At 40.3% G+C, this 27,947-nt stretch overlaps 1 protein-coding gene and 1 long non-coding RNA gene across 4 annotated transcripts in view; one reads left to right on the forward strand and one right to left on the reverse strand.

Moving 5' to 3' along the window:
* Positions 1-27,947, forward strand: part of RERG (RAS like estrogen regulated growth inhibitor) — a 108,810-nt gene that overhangs the window by 25,587 nt on the left and 55,276 nt on the right. The gene's annotated exons all lie outside the window — the stretch shown is intronic.
* LOC129736242 (uncharacterized) lies at positions 7,537-22,337 on the reverse strand. The gene is made up of 3 exons (XR_008732549.1): positions 22,123-22,337; positions 21,597-21,821; positions 7,537-11,211 (listed from the first exon to the last, which is right to left on the reverse strand). It is a non-coding gene; the product is annotated as an uncharacterized LOC129736242 (long non-coding RNA).

Consider the following 27,947-nt stretch of genomic DNA (forward strand, 5'->3'; position numbering starts at 1 on the left):
TAGGCTTCACTTTAAATGCCTCCCCCCACCTCATTCTATTCACCATGCACACAGGGCTCCTTTTTTTCCCTTTATTTTTTTCCCCAAGTGTTTTGTTGACCACTTCCAGATATCACACAAACCACTAGCAATTCAGAAACCACAGGCTGAGAAACATAATTATAAATGCTGCTGCAGTATCAGAATTGTCACGTTCTTCATGATGAATCTTAAAGGCACTAAGGTACAAAGAGCCTTCAACTCTGGGTGCTGCTGCTTGGGGCAGCTGGAGTCCACTACTCAGATGCCCTCACCATGTCCTATAGAATGCACCCCAGTGCTCCTGCACCCACCCCTCTGCCAACTCACTAGGCACAGAAGCCCTAGCTGTGGGTAGGACATGCTGGTTTGAAGTAGCTTCACTGCAGCACATTCTAAGAACAATCTAGTAAAACACCACAAGCACAACCTGAAAAAATTCCTGGGACTTAATGTTGCTAGAAAGTCTGTGCAGTTCAGATGATGGGATCTCGGTGCTTTCAGAGACCACCTCTTTGTAGAAGAAAAAGTGCTGTCAGTGGGGCCCTGGATGAGTAATTCCCACACAGAGTATTTTTGTAGCCTCATCTGGATCTGGCATATCTGTGTTCCAAATTTAAGCATGTTAGTGTTAAAAAGCAGATGAGCATCCATGAATCCCTGTGCAAACAGTCTGGCTACTATACATTCTACTATAGTACAAGTTTTTGTCACTGCTAAATTAGTAATTTACACTGGGGTTTAGCAAGACAAAAATTCCAGTAACACTAATTGGTACCACCTTGGAGCAGGGGGTTGACACATGTGGTACCTGACCCAGGTACCCTTCTGAAAAGTGCGATGCACTTTTGCCTTCCAATAGAAGTAGAAGAACATTCTGCTCTGTGTGGCAAGGGGCTGGCACACATGCTTGCTTTAAAAAGACTGGATGTTAGAAAACATTTCATAATGGAATGTAGGAGTCTCAGTAAGCTGGTTTAAAGAAAATGTTTTTCCTCCCAATCCATTTTAAACTCTCCCTATGTTTTTCCCATTGGCACTGAAACACTCCTCTGAAATAGATCTCCCCTGTAGAAGCTTCTGACCCAGAAAATGATGTGGTTGAGAGGACATCTTCGTGCCATATCCCAGTGGTGCTTAGTAGCCCTTAGATGTATACTTGATGCCCTTTTCCTATGGCAAACAAGTGGGTTGAGACATTAAGCCTGCCTGTGAACATCAGGGTGCACTGACAGTTAAGAATGCTTCCTTTCAAGAACCAATAGACCAAAGTCTAGTAAGAAGTCACTACAAAGCAAGGAGTTCAGCAAAAAAGTATCCCTACTTTTACTATAAGTCTGAAGATTTACTAGTACCAAACAATATATATATATACATGCTGCTCCACATAGTTATTTAGTCAGGAGAGCTTAAGCCTGATGACATAGTTAAGTTCCCTGTGCAAACCAAAGGGCCTTCCCCCAGTATTACTGCCTGTTTGCATCGTGGCTTTGAAGCTATAGGTATGCCAGGGAAGATGTGCAGAATTTGATCTCCTAATGGACGAAGATGAGAAAGCACAACCTTAGAAGTACTTTAAACTTAATTAGTCTTCAGCACATTGCAATAATAGGCAGCTCCAACTCGAACACATCCTGCAAAGAACTGTGCTGGCATTCCCAGAAAATGAGGAAATTGCTCTGGAATAAGAAGGGACAGTGTTAACTTGGAGCATAAGGACTATTCTAGAATAATCCTCTGTACAACTGATTTCAAACCTAGCCTTTTATGATTTACTTGAAACCCTTTCCAGGTATTTGTCCTTGCTGAAAGTACAGCTCCAAAAGCTCAGGCTGTATATCTTCCATTACCCACATCAGGAATCTAGAAATAAAACACAGGCTTACAATATTGCCTGTATGGTATCAAATGACTTGTCTACATGTGGAACTGTCAAAGCGAAGTTTTGCATCCTGGTTTATAAGCCACCATGATCATATTCCCTGTTTGGAGGGGCTTCAATGCTTTATGCAATTTTTCTCACAGGTTCTGCATCAAGATTTGCAAGGGTGGTTCAAGATAACGAGACAAAGTTTTCTTTAGCTAGAGCTCAGGACTATGAAATTACACTTCATTATTGCTTCAGGTAATGTCACCAAGACTGTCAAGCTCAGCACTGAAGCCTGTAGAGACTAAACTCTGTAAAGAGACAGATTCTTAGCTGAAGCTGTTGGAGGAGAGCACTGTATCAGAAGCAAGGCAAAGTGACATTAATCTTTCAGACCTTCTGACACCAACTAGCATCTTGTACCATTCTTTGGGTCTTCCCTTCTCTAGCGTATATCTGAACCTATACACAGCATACCAAGTGTTTTAGCGAGACTGGCTTTGTCTCCTTAGGGAATTCACGTGCTGCTAAACTCAAAAGATTATCTGTATTTTCTAGACACCATGTGTTGTTTAGGAGTGTGTTTTTTAGTGGCTGCTGCATCAAAATACAGCACCAGCAGCTAACATATAGTTACTAGATAACATAGTAGTTTATGCTGGCATGCTAGGAAAGTAGGATTATCAGATCCTGAAAAAACTTTGATTTGTTGCGTATCCCATAGAAACAGTGTAACATTTTTCTTGGAGAAGGGCCACTCACAAATGAGTCAAGCCAAAAGTCTAGAAAAACAACAAAAAATCCAGACTGCTTCAGGCCCAGATACTAAACCTTCAGTACAGAATGTTTTCTACCTAGGAAGGATTCTCAGTGCTTTCCATTGACTATAGCCAGGCACCACCTCCGTTTTCATGGCATCAAATCATTCATGTCCCTTTAAAAAGCGTTTTTTCCTACAATCTGCCTGTTGTTTGGGTCAGAGAAGCAAAGGCACCCTATCTGTAGTAAGCAAACGCTGCATCTCTTCACCTGGGAGTCCCTGTGCATACTTTCCCTCACTGTCATTGCTCCTCAGCTTCCTCATTAGTTCCTATCTTCAGCCCTTTCCCCAGCTCCCCATAGTGCCGGAGTTAGCACCGACCGACACTGTAATGAAAGTCACATCAAGCTAGGCAGAGGCAACACAAAGACAGGCAGGACACAACTGTTTACCCACTCCCTTATTTCACTTTCTGCTTATAATTTTCTGGTCTCCCCTTTCTCTACCCTGGTTGTAAACTCCTCTTCCGTGCTCACCTCTCGCTTTTAAGACCACATGGCTCTGCTTGACACTTCCCCACCCTGTGTCTAGCACACAGGGTAACAGATGACACAGCCTAGTTAGCCCCAGAGAGGGGGAAGAGAAAAGCATTGCCTTGGTATGTTAGTGCTCCATCTCTGATGCCTGGTGAAGAGTAGGCCAAAAATCTAGTTCTTTGCATTGTGGATCCTAGGATGGAGCTGCTTATTTAAGTGTGTTTTGCTGTACAGCTTTGGCCACGTGATGATTTCTGGACAAGTCCTTTCTCAAAGCAAGGAACCCTACAGGGGAAACACTATCACAAAACACTTGGAGTCTACAGTGGACCCATAGCACGCAGAGGCACACGCAATCTCCAGGCTAGGAAACAGAGTGAACTCTTTTCTATCCGCTGTGCTCTGGAGATGTCCAGAGCTTACACACAAGAGCAGACTAGCATTTAACAGCACAAGCAGGCAGCAAGCCTGCCAGGCCAATGCTCCGTCAGTAGTGCAGACACAGCATGGGATGGAGCAGCAAAGCACCCGAAATCACAGGCAACAGTCCTGACTCATGGGGCAGGAGCTTAGCTGAAACAGTCTTTTCAGGACTGGGGACTGGATGAAAGTTATGAGAACTTTTTCAGGCTGGGATGTCGAGCAAGGAAGCATTCAAACTTTCCTGCACCTGGAGGCGCCCGTTTGACATGCTTGGTGGCATTCAGTGGTCATTTTTCGTTCCTACATTCATCACTCAGTGCTGCCCATGGCAGCAGCTTGAGATGCACCTGGCTTACACGCTGTCAAGGGCAAGGCTGAGAAGGGGAAGGAGGATGCTGCAGGGCAAAAGACAACTTCTCCCTGATCTTTCTACCACTGCAGCTCCTGTCATGGTAGCATGCTATGCTCTCCCTGCAAACAGGGGGTAGTTCTGCGCTCAGCCCTTGACGGGTCTTAAATGACCCACTGCAGGCAAAGTTAGGCCTCTTTCCCATCAGCTAGGCCAAACTAAGTTGTTTGTTTTTTTTTTTTTAAAAGCAATACGAAATAGGGAAGCTGCTGAGGGCACGTGTGCTCATTAACACACACCACAATGAATTAGAATCATGTGGGAAAGTTTTCTACACCATCCAAGGGTTATTTGGCTACAGCACGCAGAGATCAGCTCTTATTTGCATTAACATAAGTTGATTGCTGAAGCTGTAGGTTAGATCACATCACAGTTCTCCCATTAAGTGGTGAGGGCGCAACTTGACTAGGTTCAATTCTCAGCTTGGGCTCCAAAGCATGTAGGAAAGGCATTAGGGAACAACTGATAAAGGGCGATATTTGGATCCTTGGGTGCGGATAAAATAAATTAGGAGCAAAGCTAGATAGCCAAGAGCAAATGACTGGCTCACGTGGTGGGAGGAGCCTTTGAAGTGAGATTGCAAAGAGTCTCTGAAGGTTTGACCCCGTGCGGTTCACATCTGGTTTGTCTACATTAATATGAGATTGCTACAAGTGTTTCCCATCAAGGATCAGATGGTGGGGTCTGGCTGCCAGCCTCAATGCACAATCTCACAGGGCACTTGTACCTCTAGGTTGCTATTCTTCCATCACTAGACAAGAGGCATCTACTGGATCTAAAATTTCTGGCCTGAATATAGGTACAGTTTGTAACAGGACAATACATGCACTACTTCCCTGTATGCAAAAATGATATTTTCTTTGTAAGAGCCAATTATCAATAGCAGGTTCTCATTAGAGTTAAATGGATTCCTTTGCTTCAGTTAGACTAACTCCAGAAGAAGAAATGCTTTTAGCCCAGAAGTTGATTGTGTGCGTTTAAATTAACAAAGGAGTACTTTATTCTCTAGAAGTGTTTTATGTTCACATGTATTTTGTTCTCAAGGACAAGCAAGTCTTTTAACATTTAATGCAAGTTTAAAAAGCAAAACATTCAACCTCTGCAACACCACCCACTCCAGCTCCACACCAAATAAACCCCGCTCCAAGAAATCCTTGTACTAATAAAAGGAAAGCCACAGCAGCTAAAGCACCTGAACTTACCTAGTCATGTTCTTGAGCAGAGACCACTAATTAAAAACAAAATTGATGGTACGGTACTTTTATCACATCAGAAGGATAGATGCATACACAACTGTTCACCAGTTGAGCCTCACCAGCCACAGTTTAGGACTTATTAAAGTCACACATTTACAAGATAACATGGGGGATGCAAGTAATCTGATGTTAGTCTTTGAAAGGGATAGGAGTGAATTAAAGCTTCAGATTTTCCATACATAAAGCATCTTTTCCCAAGGCTTGTATACCACAGCTTTATGAAAGGTAATACCAAAAAACTACAGTTCCAGACTTCAAAATACACAAATGATCCAAACTCCTCTTTTAAACCCATCAATAACAGCAGTACCTCGATTCCTCAAGTGGGCAACCAGCAGGCATTCACAGCCCTGCCCACTCCCATTTCAAGCTCCTGCAACCAGGAAATTATTCCCTAGCAGAAAACAGCAGCAGCAGATTTTGGAGCTCCAAAAAAGATCTGGTATTTTCAGCACACTCATTTTCCAGCTCCATGCAATTACAAAAGCTGACCATAAAGTGATTTTCTTATTTAAGAAAGTCATGGTTCGTTTTTGCCTCTGTTTAAAATCTTATGCAAGATGAAATGTTAAAACTGACAAGCCTGAAATGAAATATCAGAACATTCCTTGACCTTGTCATCACCATCTGCTTTTTACTTTCTTGTGTAATGAAAATATTTTTTTTAAAAATCAGCATATTCCCATGAAACTTGTTGATTTGCATGATTTGGCATTTTTCAGGAGAAAAAAATAGTTAGCTGGAAATTTTTCAAGCAGCTCTCTACACAAGAAATGCAAAGCAGAAAAATTGGCCCAGCTAGTCCAGTTTGAAATCCCTAAAGGCTTCTTCTTTGCTCCTTTAACTCTGGCCAGAAGATAGAGCCTTCACTGAATTCTCTCCTGCGGGATTATAGAATGGAAAATAGTTCTCACTGCTTCTTTGGTTGTTTTACACTATCATAACTGTATATATGTATTACATTACTGGAATTGATGTAAATGTGTAAATGAGGGGAAGACATGAAAATGCCTATTGCATATCCAGGCATGAAATCATTATTCACTTCAGGAAAGACACTATGAAATAATTTTTGTTGCTACAGCAACAGACACTGCACATAGCAAGATTATTTTTTTTAATGCATATACCCAGATAAATATATATAAAAGTCATACTAACACATTTATAAAGGAAACTGCAAATAAATCAGGTGGCTGCAGCAAATGTAGTATTTGAGAGTATGATAGATGAATACCCAGTCAGAAAGCAGTTTGATTTACATTGTTGTATTTACTAGCCACATCCTTCTAGCGTAAATACTCAGACTCTTGGATCTGGCATTTTCCATGGTACCGCATCACCACACAGTTACTGATTTCTGTGCAGGGCTCTTACCTTTGTAGCATGACTCCTCCCCATCTTTCTGACCCTGCATCCCCGTGGTGGTAATTGCGATGTACATCCATGTCCAGCCAAAGCAAAAGCCCACCCTTTTATGGGTGAATCAGGCTCCAGACAAGTGCTACAATGCAGGTCTCCTACCACTTCTTAGCAGAGCGGCACACTCCTTACTCTGCCGTGGGCAGGTAGCTGCTTCTGCTTCAGGCACACAACCCGATACTTCATTCCTTGTCCTTAATAAATAAAAGTTTTGTCTCTTGTTGAGGAAGCAAAGTGGCAGTGGGATTTATTTAGCTTTCCCAGGAGAAACTAGAAAAGTGGAATCGCTAGACAGAGGCCACAGCTCCTCAGCAACCTTGTAGTCCTCTAGGTTCTTTCATCATGCTTCCTACTTCATCCCAAGATACTGAATGACTTCCTAGGACCTGCACCAGACAAATTTCTGAGCAGTTTTACCACTTGCCAGAAAACATCCTCCAAGCTCAGACTAAGCTAAACAGCCCAAGGCTTGCAATTTAAAGGGAGTGCTGCAATCAGCTGACCTCCATCACCTGGTCCCTTATTTCCCTCAGCCACAGACTATTTTCCATCAGGGCTTTGTCCCAGGCTGCTCCCAAATATCCCTGGTGGGGATGGTGACGGAGAAACAGTTGCCCTGGAGCCAGCTAGTGCAAGTGACAGGGCAGATTCAGTGGCAGAGCTTTTAGCACAGGTTCTACAAGCTCCTTAGCAATTCTTTTTACTTGGCAGGTTACTCTGGAGTGAAGCTGATGGAGAGAGAAGATGCCATGCTATAAGCATGCATCACACTTTGCAGTCCCAGCCCATTGAAACAGATAGGTAGTAAATACCAGCAAAATTGAGTATAGAACAGTTTGGGACAGACTGTTAGCATAACAGATAGTTTCTTTCTGAAAGTGAGCATAATATACCTGAGTGGTCAACCAGAGCCCAGAGTGCATTCCTATGTCCTGTGAAAAACAGCATGCCAAGCAGTTTGAAATGCTGAAATATGGTGCTGAAATACAATCTTAAAGCTGAGATTTAATTTCTCACTCTTGAGGAGAAAAATTATTTATCTAAACGTGTCTTTTCAAAATTACAAACAATGTTCTATGGGTAAAAGTTGAATTTTCATTATTTACAGTTACATTTGATACTGGCCTTGCTAATGACATGTTTTTGCCTGCATAACCTATAAGTTACCCCCAAACCCACAGTCTTTCAGCTGCTAATAGCTGAAGGAGACTTTTAAGAGAAAGTTTATCAAATGTTGCTCTTCAACAGAGTAAAGAGGAATCCTTTCTGCTTGTGCAGAAACTCTGTGCAAGTTATCTCAGGACGTGGGCACTATCAGCCTATTAGGCAGTATTTCCAATGGGCTGCAGATCTGAGAAGCACATTATATACTGAAAACTTGCCAGTATTCTGCTTCAGTTTTTCATAGATCTTCATGGTTTCATCTGTTCTATTTTTCATTTTTGTAGATAGACTTCATTGGCTTGCAGTGTATAGGTAGATACTACTGCAGCACACATGAAAACAAATCTGCTTGAGAGTCTATGTAGAGATGTCGCGTATCATATGGGCCATGGTTTTAAAGAAAAAAAAATAAAAAAAAGAGAGAAAGGAAAAAGAAAGAAAAAGAGAAATGGTGGAACATTTCCAAGATGGAGATGCAGTAGTCTTCCCATCACCAGTTTCCCTTTGTTTTATTAGATTTGATATTTGGCCATACAGCCTTGTACAAAAGTGTAACAAATAGCCTCTACAATTTTTATATCCTATATAATTACACTAGGAATTGTGGTGAACTGAGGCCTTAAAATGCTCCACTGCATATAAGCAAATTTCACCTTTTGAAATGTTGAGGAAGGAGATAACTTATAAACCTCAGAAAGTGTTTCTTCAAAACTAAAGAAATAAAAGTTTTGTATCTAATCTTACAAAACTATTTTCCTGCGTAAGAGATTTTGCTGTTAAAATATATCTCAAACTGTTTCATATAACTTGGTCAGAAAGGAACACAAAAAAATATTTCAACTGTGTTTAGCAAAGGTTTCAGAACATCCTAAAGTAGTTTGGAAGTCTTGCAAGAATACACTTTCTAATACACTCCCTAATGAGATTCATGGGGCACCCTGCTTCTGCTTAAACTGGAGCATAAAGGAGTGGGGGTTGGGGAGAAAGCACAACAAAGTTCCAGCAGGGTTTACTGAGCCTGAAATAGGTTTGGCTTGAGATGGGAATATAGTTTTGTTTCATCTGTATCATCATGTTAATTTACACATTTTATGAGCAACGTTTGTCCCTGCTATACATTCACTGCGCAGAATAACAGGTATATCATAGGTACCATTTCCCTGGGTATATTGTTACAGTATTTTATTTGAGGGTATCTTGTAAACATTAACACTTTTGACATGGCTTTACATGATTATTACTGAGGAAGAGCTAAACAATGTTTAGCAAAGCAGCTGGTACAGTCAGATGTATATTTCTTTAAAAATAAATCACAGCGTACCACAATACATTTCCTGCTACTGGTATTCAGAAGTGAGCTAGGAAAAAAAAGTAGACACTTATCATCTTTAGCCTTTTAGAATAACTTGATTTTTTTTACATAAATGTCACTCATATTCGTATGAAGGGGTCATCGCTTCTGTCATCTGTTGAATACCTGTTTAAACAAACACTGTTATTCTTTAAAGCTTGTTTCAGCAGGGCTGGGGACTGGAACCATGAAGCTAGCTTGTAAGTGTAAATCTGATTTAAAACTCCAGAAATGTCAAAGCAAAATATATTGCATTTGAGAAGATTTCAAATCTCTCTTGCTAATTGTCACCTGAAGTTGGAAAGTAAATAATGACTGATACTGGTATAGAGGCTTTGATTCATAGAAATCACTTAACATACAAAAGCCCATTTCAGCAGTTCACAGCTGTAGCTGAGAAAAAACAAATCCAGCTGAATCTGTAGGAAGAGTAAAAAATAATAGCAAAACTAAATTTGACCAGAACAATATGGCTAACAACTCTTTTCTCATGAAAAACAAGTAGTAATATGTGATCTTGTTAAAAGAGAGATCAAGAACTTCTATCATTTCCAGAAGTAAAAAAAAAAAGAAAAAAAAAGGTGTGTTTTAGAAAGCTGATTGATTTGGCTCAGAAAATGTGTGCTAAAGAGGAGAGGATTCAGGATGTTAAAAATTCCAAGTTTAATGAAGGAATGAAAGCTCCGTTACATGGTCAAATGACTTTATTAGCAGCAGAAAACTGTTGAAGAACGATTATTTGGAAGTAACCAGCAAGTCTCAGAGAATCTGCATGGAGTAGTCCTGGGCAAAAAGCATATTCCTGTGGGAACAAAGATACAGTAGAAGTCTCTGATCCTAGCCAACTTACTGTATTTCGTGAGTAGAAAGGACCAGAGAAATGTATAATTTCAGACAGTGATTTGAATTCCACAGGTTGTTGAATGGATGCTGGGGTGCATTGATACTAGAGATGGTGCTACGTGACTGGACTTGGGTTGCTTACAATGATAATTCTTGGATTTATGGGAAATTTGGAATTGCTGTTGCTCAAAAATCAAAAAATCATAGAACTTAGCTAGTAGTATCATAGCGTAGAAGATATTTTCTGGATGTGCAAGGGCATTGCAATATAGTTATTATTATTAAGACAGTATCTTAAATGTGCTTTGTGTTTACTCTTCTAAACTCAAATTAATTTACTGTAGTCCATTATTTTATACACTGTAATTCTATTTCTAAGAATCTGGGAGGTGTGACTTTAATTAAACATGATACTAATTGGTATGGGAAAAACAATAAGGGTAGGTACTTCTGGAAAAGTGTGAACTGTCAGAAGGAAAGATGTGGAATGAGAATGTATCACATAAATTCAAATGTCCCATTTTACTGTTGTCTTTGTGAACCTGGTTTCCTAAGGAATTTTTTTTCCCCCGGTCATACCATGTTGCTCTGTTTCACCATCTGTCTCTTAATTATTTGCTGACCAAACTCCATCCGAATTTGACACATAGATAGTAATCTGAAGCATATTATGTTCCAATAATGCATGTAAAGCCCTACTTGGAGAAATAGTTCGTTGTAAACTCTCTTCTTTAGCCATCTGAGCTTAATCCCGGGACCTACACTTGAAAAAAAACTTGGCCTCCATTAATGTTCCTCCTCGCAGATTTAGTCACTTCCGTAGTTGCAGCAGTTCAGTTCTCAGAACACCAGACCAGATTGTGTTAGGTGTTATCCAAACACAGACCAAGAAGAGCACAAGAACAAAGATTGTTATGAGAGGACTCATAGAGCTGAAGAATGCCTAGAAGATCATTCTAGAGTAAAATACATAGATCTAGACATACAAACATGGAAAACAAAGCACCAGCCTGGAAAAAAAATAGCTCTGCCAGCATCCTGGTCTGGACACTCACGAGACTATTATATTGGGTCCCATGACACTTCACTGGGCTCCTGTGTGGTTAATCTTCTGTCAATCCAAGTTATCTTGTTCCTTCTTCCATGCAGCTCAGTCTGTTGGCTGTAGGAGAAATGGCACATTAAGGAACTTTACCCATGGCCTCATGGACCACTTCTGACCCATCCCTGTTCTGACATACACCTTCCGAGTGCTCTAACCTGACCCTGCACTCACTCTCCATTTTCGTTTGGTGTTCATGATCACATATCCTCTAGGGTTTTGATGTCACATTACTGTGGATTCACATGGTGTATCTATTCTACTGGCTTTACACTCCGCAGCTGCAGACGAACAGGCAGAGGATTTCACTTTTCTGTAGCACAGAACCATACAGCTCAAAACCAGCCACTTTCTCCTTAACCATCATGCCATTCAGTGAGCATTAAAGACCACATGAAAGAGAACAAGAAAGCTATAAATGGGAAGGCAGAAGGAAATACTTATTATTTGTAAGAATGTTTCTGAGCTAAACAGACATCATCCACAAGAATTAGTAGGGCAAGAGGAGGTGTTGCTGGCTATTCCCACATTGATTCATTTTGGTAACACAAGAAGAAATGTTGAAGAGTCCTGCCATAAGGGAGGAGTCTAAATGAAGTTCTTTGTCACTTCTTACATTCCCAAATGAACTGAAGGGAGAATTAGAGGACTTCATTTGAAATTATTTTTGAACGCTGAATTCAATTGCAGCTTAAAAAACTGCTAAAGCAGATGCCTCTGTTGCAGATGACTGTAGTTAATTATTCATAGTCCACGAACTGCAATGAAAGCAGACCTGGAGATGCAAAAGTCATTTTATGCTTGTAAGTCAGATTCAGCAGCACCGAGTAAGCAGGTGCAGCCCCACTAATTTAAGAGAAAGAAGTTCTGCCAGGCCACCAGCAAAATTAGACCGTTGTCTAGCGTGCAGATGGAAGGAGGTTTTGGAAGAAATGGATGTGGTTGATTTGCTTTTGTAGCAGTTCTAATGTAGTGTTAAGCTATATGCCATGTATTTACTACAACTTTTACTTTACTACAGCTGTTCTTCTATCTGGAATTGAATGCTTCCAGGCCATGGTAACAGACGATATACAGACAGTGTGTTTCACTGATTCCCAAAATGCTATAAATGGTAACAGCCTAGGATGCTGAAGTTCTCTGTACCCTGCAAGATGCCATTGCACAATATCAAGCTCCTGAGAATAAATGATAGTCCTTTCTGCAGAATAAATGAAATATTTAGTCTCCAAATCCCTGAAAGGCACATCTGGAGCACAACAGGGATGGGGAGCTCTGCTGTCAGTGTAGTTCTGCATTGGTTCCTAGCGTTGCTGCTGCTCATACCCACAAAGGCCAACCTACCAGGCAGAAACTACTTTTTGTGGCTCATGCTAGCCAGACTAGCCACTGTTTTCTATCATGCCCCCTCCATTAAGGACATTGAAGCTGGGGTTTAGAGGGACAGAAGATTGTTGGCTCACTGCTAGCACAGTTAGGGAAGTTTGTATTTTTCCAGGAAAATGTTTCCCTTTTGGCACGTTTGCCACTCAGAGCAAGTAATTTCACTTACTCCAAAATGCAGCCTTCTTAGGGGAAGAGTGCAGATTCTTTTTCATAGCACAAAGTAGCTATGACTTTTCTGGACAGAAAATGAAGGGCTCCTATAGCCATCCCAGCTTCCAGAGTGGAGGCTGGCAGGATGGAGGTGCCTGAGCATGCCAGAAATAACACGGCTCTTCTCTCCTGTGAGGGTGGCCATCTGTCCTGCTCTCTCCACACCGCCTTGGAACCGCACTGTGATCTTTGGCAACCTCCCGCTTCCAGCCTTCTCATTTGCAAAACGGGGGCTTGCAATGTTTCCTCTACCTCCAAGGCCTGTTACAAAGCTTTAAGATGGAAGATGCTAGAGAGGTCTAAAAATACCATGGCTGTTAAAATTTGGGAGTATTTGAATCGGAAAAGCCAGTGAGAGGCAGATGGGATATATCCAAGATCTAACAAGGCGTGTTCGTTTCCAGTTGGACTTTGTGGTATGGGTGGCAATGAATCAATGAGAGGAGACCTTCTATTTCACATGTGCTCTAGAAAGACACTGCATTATCATTTGTAATACAAGTAAGTGTTGGATAATACTACAAATAGGACTCCTTTGTACTTTGGTGCCTCTGGCAATGCTGTTAAGCACATAAATATCGCAGTTCTGCATTGAAAGGTGATTCTGCTTAATAGAGAATTTTGATGGTTCAACATTTGGTGTTGTTCTGACAAGAGACATATTTCAAAATTCTCTATAAAAAGAAAAAGTCATGGGACTAGGACTCTGGAGCAGACATCTTGGCTGTCTTCCCCACGAGCAATGCAATGCCAAGAGCCCTAAGAAACCTAGCCTTTCTGCTGACTGATCTCAAATCTACCTGGGTTGTGAAGGAAAACTGTCAAAAGCAAACCATCTCTTCAAAATGTTTCAGTTTTGACAAATAAACAAATGCTAATGTAAAAAGAGGAAAAAAACCCCCAACCAAACAAAAAACCCCAAAAGCCAACCCTGCTGGAATTTTTCTCAGCAGTGCTAGTAAACATTGAAGTGCAATGGCTCCAGCTAAGCAAACAGGAAAGCATACCCTGGTGTCTAACTGTGCAATCTGGCAGTAGCAAAATAAAGACTAGATTAAAGGTATGTTGGACCACAGCAACCAAGAGAGCTCTGGATCTCTAAAAAACATTATGTAACGAAACACAGAAATATAGTGCCACTTTATGAGCTTAACTCTGTTTTGTCATGCAGATAATCAAGGCTGATTTTGTGACGAAGCCATCCAGAAGAGCATACTGGAACCTGCTCTTGGTCAAAATAAATAAATAATTACTTCAGGGAAAAATACACATCTGTTTCCTCTGATTGGCAAAAACATCACTGGTATTCCAGTGCCTCCCTAATTTACAAAATTAGCCCTTAGGATAATTATGGTTGTCGTCTTTGTAAAGGGCTTTGAGTTTTGCACAGGTACCGCTCTATACATAAAGTACAAAATAGTATTATTTCAGCACGGTTGCTGGGATACCATTATATTGCGCATTATGGGAGTACTCGTGTTAGTGATATTCCTAGGAGGGGGTGTGAAATATCTTTCCCACCCACCCTTCTTATTCAGTGCAATGGTAATTACTGTTCCTGCTTTCCAAACTTTGTAAACATCCCAGCTGGCTGTGAAGGGGACAGCTTTCCTTGGTAGCCACACACTCTTTGCAGGACTGTGAACACAAGCCACAGCTCCTTGACCGTTCTGGAGCCCAGCAGTATAGCTCCTCACACACTCAAAGTTCAGCACATCCCAAGTCACTTGCTGAATTAGGCCCTGTTAATGAATTTAAGCAATGATTTACCTCTCTCTGTGGCTAAAACACTGGTGTGTTGCATCCCATCCCATTCCCTGGGCATTTTGCAAACAATCACCATCGAGGTCTGCAGTGATTATAAGCATTAAGTTTGCTTTAGCTGCCTAATCTATATTTCTCCACTTTCCATTTCATTATTTGCTTTGGATTAATGTTTGAAGAGCTATGACTCAGTCTACTCGGGCTCCTGCTGCTTGAAATTAAAATAAGAGAGTTCCTCCCTCTACCCCCCCACCCTCCATTTCCTAATATGTTGCTTTCTGAAGCCATACAACACCTTATAAATGTTTCACCAGAAGGGAGCTGCCAGAGTATTCCCATCTGTCACATTAACACAGCCAGATTGGAAGTATTTTTAAAATTTAAGATAGCGTATGGAGAGAGGGAATAAATAAGGGACTGCTTACCTGACTGGCAGAAGTAGAGTTAATGGGAGACCGTGAAGTACTGCCACTTTGGGTTTGAGAATTTGGGCCCACCTGGAAACAAGCTTCAACAGCCTTTATGGACGATGAGCAACTTGGCCCTTGCCATCTTTCTCTGGTTCCTTAGAAAGTGAGCTGTCTTTACTAGAAGTGAAAAGTACACGACCTTTCAATTGCCAGAGTTTCAATAGGAATGCTTGAAAATTGTCTCTGCCTATGTTTTCAGAGAGGGGAAGGATTCTGTGATATCTTAACAGTTAAGTTTTTTCTCCTGTGTCTTACCAAGTATTCGTAACAGTTAACCAATTGTACAGCCTTTCCTTTGAGCCGAACTGCTGCCCCACCAAAATCGCTGAGTTTTAACATTGCTTTGGGCATGGCTTTGGTGGGATTTCAGCGTTAGGCGTTGCTAGTCCGTGTGAACCAGTAAGTTCAGATCTCACAAAGAGAGCGCTGAATGTGACCACTCGGGAAAGAGAAGTGAAACAACTAGCTGAGGTGTATGCATGCCTGGAGTAATGAAACTTTTCTGTTGGCAAGGCTGGTTGTTTTGGGCTTTGTGGCTATGCCTGTTTTGCTACACAAAATAGACTGAAAGACCAGTTCTTAGCCCTGAGAGCTGGTGGCACCAAAGAGCTCAGGGCTAACTCCTCTGGATGCAGATTTGTCTTGGAGGGAGCTAGTTAGCACAGCCCAAACCAAAGTCAGGGCAGCGTGATGAATGAACAGCATGAATGACGGGGTCTGCTGCCTGGTCTTGCTTTTTCCTCTGTGTCATTCAGTGTTGTATACTTGTGCTGTGTAGTCTTACCAGTTCACTCAGCCTTGTGGGCTTCTCACACTCTGGGGCTGCCCTGAGCAGGAGCCCTTGGTGGCTGGCACGCACCTTACGGACTCACAGAGTTGCAATGGATGAATCTACATCATGGTGCATGGTATTCGAGCTATAAACCAGTCAGTAAAAGGTTGTAATTAGCGCAGAAAAAAACATATATTTTTTTCTTAGGATTGCTTTGATTCTGAAATGCAAGCACAGTCAGTACATCTTTGCGTTTTTTTAGCTCCTCTGTGTAGGAGGAGGGCAGAAAAAATGTTGTATTGCAGCTTTCAAGGAACTTGCTTATTCTGTCTCTTTTCCTATTCACAGCACAGAGGATGCTTTTCAGCTTGCGTTTTAGCCTGTGCGTATCTTGCACACCGCTGGCATACAATTCTCACTGGGGCTGAACACATATGCTATTATAAGCCAACCATACTGCAGGCTAATTCGCAAGAACATACATGGACAGAAATGGATGGCTTGAAAGCCTGAATCCTGATTTTATTTCCACCTGTCCTGCAAATGCTTTGTTGCACTGGGATCTTGCTCCATCTGTCAGTTTATCTTCTGCAAAGTATTGATAACCTTACAATAGCAATCTAGATTTTCAAAAGAGCTCAGCCTCCCACTCTGACAGCCAGACTACAAGGAAATCACCTCTGATTTAGACATCAAAATGTAATACTCATATGTAGAAAAGAAGTTTAGCACACTGGATCCTCAGTTTCTTATGCAATCTGGGCAGCAGGCGCTGCTGTGAGGGTTGTTGGGAACTTTGGAAAATTCTCTCCTTCTTTAAGAACCTGAATGAGAACCCAGCTTTTCTGAAAATCTGGCTCCAATTTAGGTGTTGAGCACTCAAAAATTTGAGTCTGAGCTCTCTGGAAAATCTGGCATCAAACAAAGTAGTGCTGTGAGAATAAATTAATTAATATGAGATCCTGGGGTAACAGTGATGACAGGACTAGTAAACTTTGTAAAAAAGTGAGGAATAGCTTCATGTGTTGAAATTTCAGGGAAAATACCTAGTAGCCAAGAAATGACGACCTACTGTGGGTCTGCCACAACACAAGGAGAACCACAGTAGGTTCTTTTGTAGCTAAATTCTGCCATCGGTAGAGTGGGTACTGTTGCCAGTGACAGATGTGATACTATTGGCATCCAACTTTAGAAGTTTTAAAATATTAAAATACAGGCTTTTAGTGAAGTGGAGAAACACATAGTAAATCTTTAATCCTGACTTCTTAAGCAAGAAACACAAAAAGCATTTGAAAGCTGTTGGTCTGTTGCTATTAGTTTCACCAGAGTATTTGTTGTCAGGTGGACTTAGATTTTCCAGACGACACTAATATCCCTGCAGGAAATGGGAGGGAGATGAGGCAATGTCTTTGAAACTGCTGAAAGACTAGTTTTGTAAAAGAATTACACATATACGATAATAGTGTGCTTTTCTTTTTAACAGTTACTGTATATAAAAGGAAAAAAAAAAAAGCAGAAAAATGCATCTGGGAGTTGCCTGTTGCTTGTTCTGCGTGTTCACTGGTGTAATGCCTGTCAAGGGTCTTCACTCACCCTCACAGAAACAGGCATATGACTCTGCTTTGGGGGAGGTTTTTCTAATGAGAAATAGGAAGGGTCTTACTTCTAACATAGTTCTTTTATTCCCTAATAGTCCCTTAAACACAGCTGAAGAATAAGGCTAGATCTATGACATCCTCACTGTGGGGGGTAGTCACATCTTCAGCAGAAGCTGAGAGCTCTGTAGCTGAAGGCTAGCAATATTTATGTCAAGCTTCATGTTCCAAGGACCATCTATCTCTTTGGTTTTTAGTGAGCTAAGCAGCCACAGTCTAACAAATACACAATTCTAATGAGTTCAGCAGAGTTACTCTATTTCATATCAGCAGAGAGACTGGTCAAGTAAATAACCCTTTTGCAGATACACTAGTTATATACATGGAGCATAGCACTCCAAGGGCAGAGGAAACCAGCAGGTTTGGCATTTTTGCCTTTTCTTAGCTATCTTGCATCTTTTCTCAATATTTCTTTTATAAGCTTAAGCTTTCTGTTTTGCCCTTGTGGTATGTAACTCTCACGCCTGCTTCTGCTGATTTTTTTTTTTTTTTTTTTAAAGAAAAGGAAAAAAGAAGTATTGGGAAAATAGAATGATTTCTGGAATGTGTCAGCAACAAGTAGAATCTCTTGGGATCACCTTTGACATACAGGAACAATAAGTTTGAGAGAGGAAATTGGTTTTCCCATGGCTGATGGTTTTCCTGGATTGGCTTACCCCACTCCCACAGTGTTGAAGCTATTGAATGCTCAATTAGTATTCCCTAAAGTGTCAAAAAGACTTGAACCAGCTCCACAAATTCTTGCTGCAGTTCATGTATCATTTTTCAGGCTTTGAGAAAAGGGTCTACTGTTTCACTGTGTGCAGCAAACAAATTGCCCCCTTCTCAACCCTGTGCCATTTTGCTTTTTTTACTTGGTTCAAGGGCACCTGCAAAAATAAACAAATGGCAAGTTATTGCCTCCAGAATGTGTGGAGTACCTTAGCTAACTAGTTTAATAAATAGCTAGGCAGATGGATATATTGACTATAGTATCTTGAAGTATTTTGGGTTGGTTTTGTTTTGCTTTGGGCAGTTGCTATATTACGCTGTATGATTCTGACAATGGTAATGGATTCCCAAAGCGCAGATGGCAGGGCCCCTTTTGAGCTATGGGCCAAAAATCATGCTGCCAAGCCCAAGGACTCAAAAATCATGACCTAGATTTCACCCCAAATAATGGGATTTCTTCACAAGCTGGTGGAACTGGGTTTGTAAATTAAAAATAAAAAGAAAAGGGGGGGTGGATTGCTTATATTTCATATTTATATTTTTGAGTCTTTGTAATGTGTTTGGCTACATTTTAATCTCACCTTTATAACCAAGAGTCATAAATTTCTTGCTTAGTAATAAAAATGGAGATCATAGTGTGACTCCAAGAGCCAAAGCTCCAAGAAAAACACTGATTTTCACTAGAAATTATAAAATGGAAGAAGTTAGAGATTAACTTTTCAGTTGCAAGAGGTTTCCAAAGACAACCCATTCTGGTTCATCTCAGTGCAAATTCCAAGGAAGTCCATGTCAGCTTGAATCACTAAGGTACTCGTGTAATAGTCTCTCCAAGTCTTATTTGCATTAACTTCATTAGATTTGCTTACCATAACCATTCTTGACCCAGTCTTTGCTAGTTCTGATGGCTTCCTTTGTGTTGGCCAGGCTTATGTTTGTGGTCAGAAGCAGCAGACAGAAAAAAACAAAGAAAAAAAAAACAAAACCCCCAAACAAACAAACCATAGCTAAACTGGGTTCTGGACAGGACTGAGTGCATCACTCATCGAGGTGCTCAGAAGAATGAAAAAGCAGAAGTTATTTGAACTTTAAACCTTAAATCACAATTGGATTTTAATCTGAAATAGCAAAGAAATTTCTAACAGCTTGCTATTTTATTGTGAAACAAGTGAGCTTTAGTACTTTGGTGCTTTGCAGTGAGATCAAGGACTGTTTTTCAATGATTGAGAAGCTTAGCCTTCAGTAAGTCATAACGAACAGCTCTTCCCAGTTCAGCCAGAAACCAGTTACAAGAAAACTGCATTCAAAGGGAAGTGTCAAATAGGATCTGCCTGGAAAATTATTCAGGAAAAGAACTGAACAGAGAAGAGTGGCAGTGGCAGAAAGACAATGGGTCAATTTGCAGATATTCTTTGTTAGCCCTGACCTCTGACAAGCACACTGCAGTTTATTAATTGATAATCTTGATGATGGGATGGATAACATGCTTGTGATACTAAGCTGGGATGCACAAGAAGTGTGTCAGAGAACAGAATAAGAATTCAAAATGGTCCTGGCAAATTGGAGAAGTAGTGTAAGATGACCATTCTTTCTAAAGACCACTTCTCTATGTTGTACTACAACCTTTTTCTAAATAGAAGTGGTAAGTGTGCCACAGAGATTGAAGAAATTAGTGATGTGAACACAGTCTGGGGGATGTCTGGCTGGATATCACTTTATCCAGCAGGGATTTGAGGGTTATAATGAATCTGAAGCTATGATCATGAGCCAATCAACCTGAGGCACATAGGGAAAATACTGTACTGGTATGTTTAAACCAGAGTATCATCTGTAATAATCACTCCACTCTACTTTGAGCTGCTTAAGACCAAGAGAGTAGTGAGTAGCATTCTTCAATATGTAAAGTGTAGTTGTGGGTACCACAAAAGCAATGGCCTTAAATTTGCAGTAAGGAGGGTTCAGTCTGACTTTAAGGAGAAACATCTAACAGCAAGGATGGTGGACCCCTGAAACAGATTGCTGTGGGAAAGTTGAAGAATCACAGAAGGCTTTTACCCACAAGATAAACATCCATCAGGAATAGATATAGTTGAACTTTCATAGGGTGGATTTGGTGACTTCAGGGTCCTTAATTTCAATGATTTGTTAGTAAAGCCTAGACAAAAGAGGAAGAGCTCAATACAATATCATCACCATTTCTTTAACACTGGGAAAAAATGAGCACAAGAGACAGCGCCTCAATTTTGGTACTGATTCTGATGCTGGCAACAGCAGTCATTCAGTGCGTAAGGCAGCTTGGAGCAGAAGCAGTACAAAGGCTGGTGGGGAAGTGAGATGAAGATGTTGACCCAAGCTGCAGGGTGTGTTGCAGCTTCAGAGTCACTTGCTGCCACAGGATGCTCAATAAAGAGCTAATGGTAGCACCTGCTGATGGTGCAGCTTGGGCCGTATAAGGCCATATAAATAAAAGCATTCATAGCTCAAATCCTTCAGGCTTTACAGCACATGCAAGAATGCAGCTGTCTGGCCCAGATAATTTATGAAAGCCCCTTCATGCCTCACCTTCCCTTTACTTATCCCTGAATGACATAAAGGACTGCTGGAGAGAAGTACCTTGTCCATGTTTGAGCTTCTGGCAGGATTCTTATTTGACATCTGTGAGAGAAATCTAATGCCCCACCTGCCTTGCTTCCTCCTGGAGCCTGCTGTAAAAGCTAAAATGGCTACCTAGAGCTTCAGCCCTTACATACTGCAGACCTTATCCTAGCTTGGCTCCTTATAAAATGTTATGCATGGAAGAAAATATTTTAAATATACACTTGAGCAAGCCAAGAGAAAGAGATAATGAAAGCCAAAAATAAATCATTTTGAGGCACAGAGCGTGTACAACCCCTGAAACTCTATTTTTGTTTTAGCTTTGAGCATTCTGTTTAAGAGTGCAAGAAAGTTCTGGGAGAGTGGGAGAGTGAGTGCTTTGACATACACATAAAGACTTTTTCGTTAGCAGAAAAAGTATTACTGGGTTTGCTACTACTTTACTACATTGACCTTGGCACATACACTGTTTCCCAAAGTAATATCTTTCCTCTGAAATGTTCCCATGTCTTATTTCCATTTTGAAACTATGTAATCAATAAATAAAATATTACATAGGCTCCTAAACAGAAATAGGCATCAAGTCAAATAATAGGAATGGGTGAATAAAGTGGTGGCAAAAAAGGGAAGATTGAGATTAAGGTTGCATAGAAACTTCTATTTGAAATCATGTTCGTAGCATTTTCTTAACTTCAAGCTATGAAACCCAGGACAGACAGATTGTTGGTCACCTGTGCTGCCTTTTGTGTTTTCATTGCCTTCCTATGGGCTTATTTTCCTGGGATAAACTCTGTTTATTCAGCTAGCAGAGACAGAGAGTCTAGCAAGGAGAAAAGAAACGCCAACTATTTGCACAAGGCATGGAGGGAGAGAGTCTCTATATACCTGTATTTAGGGTGCTGTTTAGAAGGAGCCCTCTGTAGAGCTGTGCCATGGAGAAAGGTTGGTCCTTCCTGGCATTGCGGTCTCAATCCAGCTGTGGGGTGAGCTTCCAAGTCCAGATACTGGGGGAACTCAAGTTTGTCACCGTGTACAATAACCACATTTCCAGTGTGTATCCCCTCCATCACATCTCCACCCAGATAGCCCCTGTTCAGTTTGGCTAAGCAACTAGAAAAAAAGAGCATCTGAAATTATCAAGTATGCAACAGATTATTTCTAGTCTTACATCAATGAAATTATGTTTCCATAAATAAGTCCCTAATAAGCCTGTATTATTATATTAAGACATAACAATAATCTAACTAAATATAAATTAAGTGCAAATTTGGGGACTATAATTGAAGGGATTACCCAAAATATTTAGCTGAATCATCATCAATTACTACCTCTGTTTCCTCCTAACAGCTGCAGTATCATCTGTGCAGACTTTAAACAACATGCCATTAAGGGTCCTTGAACACATGCTTACCTTCAAACCTCCCAGCAGATCCACCACTTCAGCCTTAGTGTTAGACACGTGTGCAAAGATGCTGCTGACTTGCAGACACAACCCTAAGTAGGCATCCAACACATTCACTTGCCATCAACAGTCTGAAGACAAAACAGCACCAGATTTTTTCTCTTCAAGATGCATTTAGTGCTAGTGGCAGCAATGTGCTACCCAGAGCGTACACCCGGTGCGAGAGCTTTTGCAGCCAGCTGCCATGCACAGCTACAGCTAACACGTGTCTGTGGAGGAAGGTCCCTCTTCACAGCTTGTTCCCTGCCCTGGAAACCCTGGCCTGCCTCCCATGCTCAGTGTTTTGTGCTCACCACAGGGTGTTTGGTCAGTGGCGGTGTGGAAGCATGCTGGAGAGGCGGCGGGGCTGCCTGGCTGAGTCAGAGCCTGAGGCTGCAGGAGATCGCTACAGAGAACGGCAGCTAAGCTCATCTCGAGCAGGAGGGCTGCAGTGGGATTTCAGTTTGTGTGTTGATTGCTGTTGGTTTTGTGGCCAGCTCATGCTGGCCAAGTGTACAAGTTGCCAGGGGTCCCCATGGGCTGTTCTGGCAGCTTCGAACCCACGGTACGTGGAGGTGCGTTGCCCATGCCCTCTTCCTTCTACATCATAGACCATTTGCTGGGGAACTTTCCAGAGCTGTTTAGGCTGAGTTCAGCCCTGGGTAGCCTAGACTATAGCTAGCCTAAAAGGGAAAAAACCCTTGAAATATAGATACAAGGAATTTCCAGCCTGTTTCTAATGTCTCCCTGGAACTTACTCCACAGAAGCCACCAAGAAGCAGCCAGACAGCAGAGACTCATGTTTTCCACACACTGCGGAGGTACAGGGATTTAACTTTCTGGTGAAAAGTTTTGTGTCCCATTACCAGTGCCCCAGCTTTTGTACACTGATGACAGAAGGACTACCTGGTGTTGAGGGCTTGTGTTCCCACACAAAATTTTAAACCTGAAATGTTAACTTAATTTTATTTTTCCTTTAGGACTTTATTGTTTCAGGACTCTTGGTATAATTTATGCCCTGTTATTTGACTCTGTTACACAAGATGCCAAGATTTATGTTAATAGAGGAAAATGCATTTTAAATGTCTCCTAATATATTTCCCTTGAAATACATGAAGATTACAGCTGCTGCAATAAACTCATAATCTCTGACTGCTAGAATGGAAATGTTTGACATTAACAGGCTGCTTTTAGAAATGAAGTATCTGCAGTGAGGACATGGAGAACTTTTAACTGACATCCAATTGTGACTGCATTTGAACTTTGCATGCTATTTGAGATTCGGAGAGGAGGGGGAGAAGTTAACTTTTTACACATACCTCAACACTTCTCGATGTCAAACAGAAACAGAGGCAGTAGAATTCCACAGGAGAGACTGCTTCCATGGCAATTTGGAGTTGACAGGAACCAAGGAGCATGTGAAAACTTGTGAGAAAGTCTGATCCCTCCTTTTTTTCCAGTCTCAATGATTTCCATGGAAATTGAATGCTAGGGAATAAGTACAGAGACTTATATCTCAACTGCAGCCAAACTTCAAAAATTTGGAATGGTGTGGGACAGCTTTGAGAATAGTTGAGTTTGAATTAGCACAGGGTTCCTGATGTGCCCTGATTAAATATGTAACTGTGAGACCTCGAAAGTGGACAACCATCCTGCAGCCTTTCCTGCATATAATTCCATTACTTCCAGAACATAGAGGCAGGCTTTTCATGTTACTTTGAAGTAGCAACTGATGTAGAGATGAAAAGAGGTGGTCTCTGATCAGATTGCCTATTCTTCCACAGCAGTTTTGTGCCACTAAGATTTTGCTAGCTTATCTCACTGTAAACCTGGTGTAGTAGAGCAGAGATTACGTCTGGGTTTAGAAAAGCTGGGCAAGTTTGAAATTAAAGCATTACAGTAGAGCTGTAGTTTATACTACCGTCAGCAATCTTTAGTGCTTAAATAAGATGAAGACCATTTTTGTACACATGACACTCCCACTAAACTCTGCTGGCATTGAAAGGGCAATGACTAATTGCTCAAAATAAAATATGATTGCCTGTTCTGAATTCCTTTTTCTAAGAATCTAGATCCCTTTGATATTCATAGGGTTATTTAAATCCTCCTTTGAAAAATGAATGTAGGAGTGTGGGTCTAAGCATGACAAAGACCTTAGACCTCTAAGTTTGAGTTAGGGAAGCCTTGTCATAACAGGCATTTGTCTGCCAGGAAGGTTTTTGTTTACATTCTAGGCATTAATTGCACAATGTATTGCAGAACAAAATGGTACATTTCCCTTCTCCTGGAATACCTCACCAGAAGGAAATCAAGCTCAAAATGGTTATACAACCTGAAGGAGGACAACTATTTTCGTACTTTTCAAAAGATCATGCACAAATACAGTGCTCCCTGTGTCAAGAGAAACAAAGAACAACAAAAAAGCCCCAAACCCTAGCCTGCTTTAACAACATCAATGATGGTTTTTTTTATAAAGAGGTCATTTTAGTGTTTAGTTTATGAATATATTCCAGGCCTGCTACACCAATACCAAAATACACATCATAGACCAATCCAGTTAAAAGAAAATCATATGTTCTTATCGCCTCCTCACTTTTTCCATACACTTAGAATAACAACAATAGGCAGCTTCTATTTGAGGTAAGGTCAAAGTAGTTTCAAAAAAATCAATAAAATTAATCTGCTGTTATCTGTGTAACAGAAAGCAGATCAAATAAGTGTTTGATCAAATAAGTGTTAAATGAGCACTCTTAAAATAGGAAGTAACAGATTCTAGGCACGTGTATCATCAGTTCAAGTTAGATTTTGCCTCTTGAAGCATCCCAGCACAATGAGGAAACAGGTTTGGAAAGGAATTGCTCCGTCAGTGAGGAGTACAGGATCTACTGTACTGTTTATATTATCTTTCTTATATGTTTTCTTTTGTTCATAAGTAACAATTTTTTTTGTTTTTTTAACGCAAATTCCTTTTCCTGTTTGCTTTGGGTATTTTGTGTGCTTTATTGTATAAAATCTAGAATTATTCTTTCTATTAAAACTCCCTTTCTAGTCATTATGCATTATTACCATTATTTTATTTATGTTATAAAAGGCTCAGAACTGGTTCTTTGCTGTATAAAAATATGAAAGGAACCACAGCCCCATCCCTAAAAAGCTCAGGAGAAAAATACTAATATGTTTGGGTTCATCCGATTTCAGCAAACTAAATTTAGCTTTTAATATCTTTTAGAGAGAAATCACAACATTATGGGGAAAAATTACTTATTTGAGACAAAACTAGTACTCAATAGAATCTTAGTTGAAGGATTTATCTGACTTGGTAGGACTTCTGAAATGTCATGTTTTGCACTTTGAAGGGATAAACTGAAAGACATTTTGCTATTCCAGTAATGCCGGGAATTATAATTCTGTGCTCACGAGCCTAAAAAAAGCCCACAGAGTAAAGCATCTATTAGCACCATTTAGCCAGTACAGCTTGAAAGCACAGATCACAATGTTAATCAGCTCAACAAATCTGCTACATTATTAACCATCACCAAAGACCTTTTAATAATAGTAATGCTAAACAAAGAAGATGCAGATAACAGGATACTTGTATGAGATTTAAAATTATACTGTCTTCTTGGGGCTGTATTTTACTGTGTTTTTCTTAAAGAAACATGGGAACTGTATATTGAAGTGTCATTTGGAAGGTTATTAGATTAAGTGGAATAAAGTCAAAATTAAAAAAACATACGATCATACTTGTTCATGTCCTAGTCTTGACTGCAGTGGGCGTTGAGAGCTAATTCTCTTAGATGAAGCACAGCATGCTGAAAAACTGAAGTTTTACTATATAATTTTCTTTCATTATATGAGCATGGTTATATACAGGAATATTTCTTAAAAATTATAGTTAATCATAAGTCAATTTATAGGTGAAGAATGGTTTTGACGACAAATTTACGACCAGCTGCAGTTCATAACCATAAGAAATTCTTAGGTGGGAAGTAAAGACTTTTGCTTTTACTAACATATTCACTACTGTAGCAATAAATGTGTTAAGGCCATTTTTCTCAGGTGGAGCTTTACAGAATCAGATCCAAAACTTAACTGCACAGTGTCCACCTTCACCAGTCAATGAGGCAGATCTCCTATATACAGCAACGTCATTCATGACCAAGGCTCTGCTTTCCATCCTCCATTCAGTACATCAAATGTACAAAAGAGGTCTTGAAAAAATAATACATGATCATGTTGCATAATAGACACAAAATAATTAAAGTAAGATATTATAGACAACTCAAATGCTAAATACTTTGAAGCCTGATTTTTTTACAAGCTTAGCAAGTATATTAATAAATAAAAAACCCCAGGTGACTACGACATCTCATATTAAAAATGGATGTCCCATTAATTTCTTGCAGATAACATACTTAAAAAGTAGGTTATATTTCATGTAAATAAAGCTGTTATATGTAAATGGTGGAGTGGAGGTAAAGGCACATAGAATTGGAAGATAGTTTGGTTGGTGACTGAGTCTAATCCTTCATGTCATGAGTCCTGTCCTCTATCAGGTATTTGCTTTCTCTATCAATAGTGTATTAAAAAACCTACCTTACTGAAGTTGTTTTCTGTTTATAGATTAACAAATATGTATGGTATTTGAAGAAGACATTACAGATCAATAGCAGATTGCTTTGATAGAGTGGCAATAAAAAAGATTAGGAACGTGGAAAACATCAGGAAGTGCAAAGATGCTTTAGTCAAAGATTATTCCCTGGTTTAAGTTAAAAAAGAGGAAGATAGCCTCAACTCTTCCCATGTGTTTTTCATAGCACTTTTAAAGTGTAATAGTGTTAAAAAACCTTAGGTTTGATTTAATTACGAGTATTGTCCTACCTTGGATACCTGTGAGTTGTCTGATGGACACTGAATCAAGCTGCCTTTGCAGGTATGTATTCTGTCTTTGACTCAGTCATATTCAATATGCAGCCTCATGCTTGTGGATTTTAAGGGGTGCTTTGCTTGAAAAAGAACTGAGGAAAGAATGTGAGGATATGGCCATCATGCATATGTCAGGTATTCACAAAGTGAAGTTAACGTAACACATTTATCTTCACAAGTTTGACAAGTAGATAAGCTAAAGGTGGTGTGACATTCACCCATAACTGAATGACTAAAATGCCCACTCTAACCTTAATTTACTCTAATTTATTAGCTCTTCTACCTGTAATTCAAGAAAATGGCTCTGCTTTCAAAAATGACAACAGAAAACCAGGAGAATGATACCCACGCACCTGATTTTTAGACTGTCTAAGCTGCTCTTCTGATAACCTGCAAGGCAAAGTCATGAACCTGCTATTTCACAGTAGCGCCGGATGATGTGAACTGCAATTAATGCTGTCAGAAGAAGCAGACAGTTTTGCTCATAGGCTGCCACTTAGTCATGTAGCTTTTGCAGCTGCACAGTAAATAGCTCTAAAGCACCCTTTTGGAGGTTAATTGTCCACCATAATAATTATTCAGACATCACATTATGTACACAGTCCTTGATGCACCTAAGTATATGCCTCATGCATACTGCACATACATATTCACACACAGCATCCACAGCCCAGATTCAGATAGGTCGATTTAATTATAGATGCAAAACATTCTCCATCCAAAATGCAGTTGTTTGAGGGGGGACTCACAATTGCACCATTTTTTTCACCCAGATAAAATTGCTGTCCCTGACCTTGATACATTAAACTCCTAGATTGCAGTTTCCAGTTCAGTATGCTAAATCCTAGTAGAAAGCATAGGTTTAAAAG

Source organism: Falco cherrug, chromosome 5, assembly GCF_023634085.1.
Source record: "Falco cherrug isolate bFalChe1 chromosome 5, bFalChe1.pri, whole genome shotgun sequence".
NCBI lineage: Eukaryota > Metazoa > Chordata > Aves > Falconiformes > Falconidae > Falco > Falco cherrug.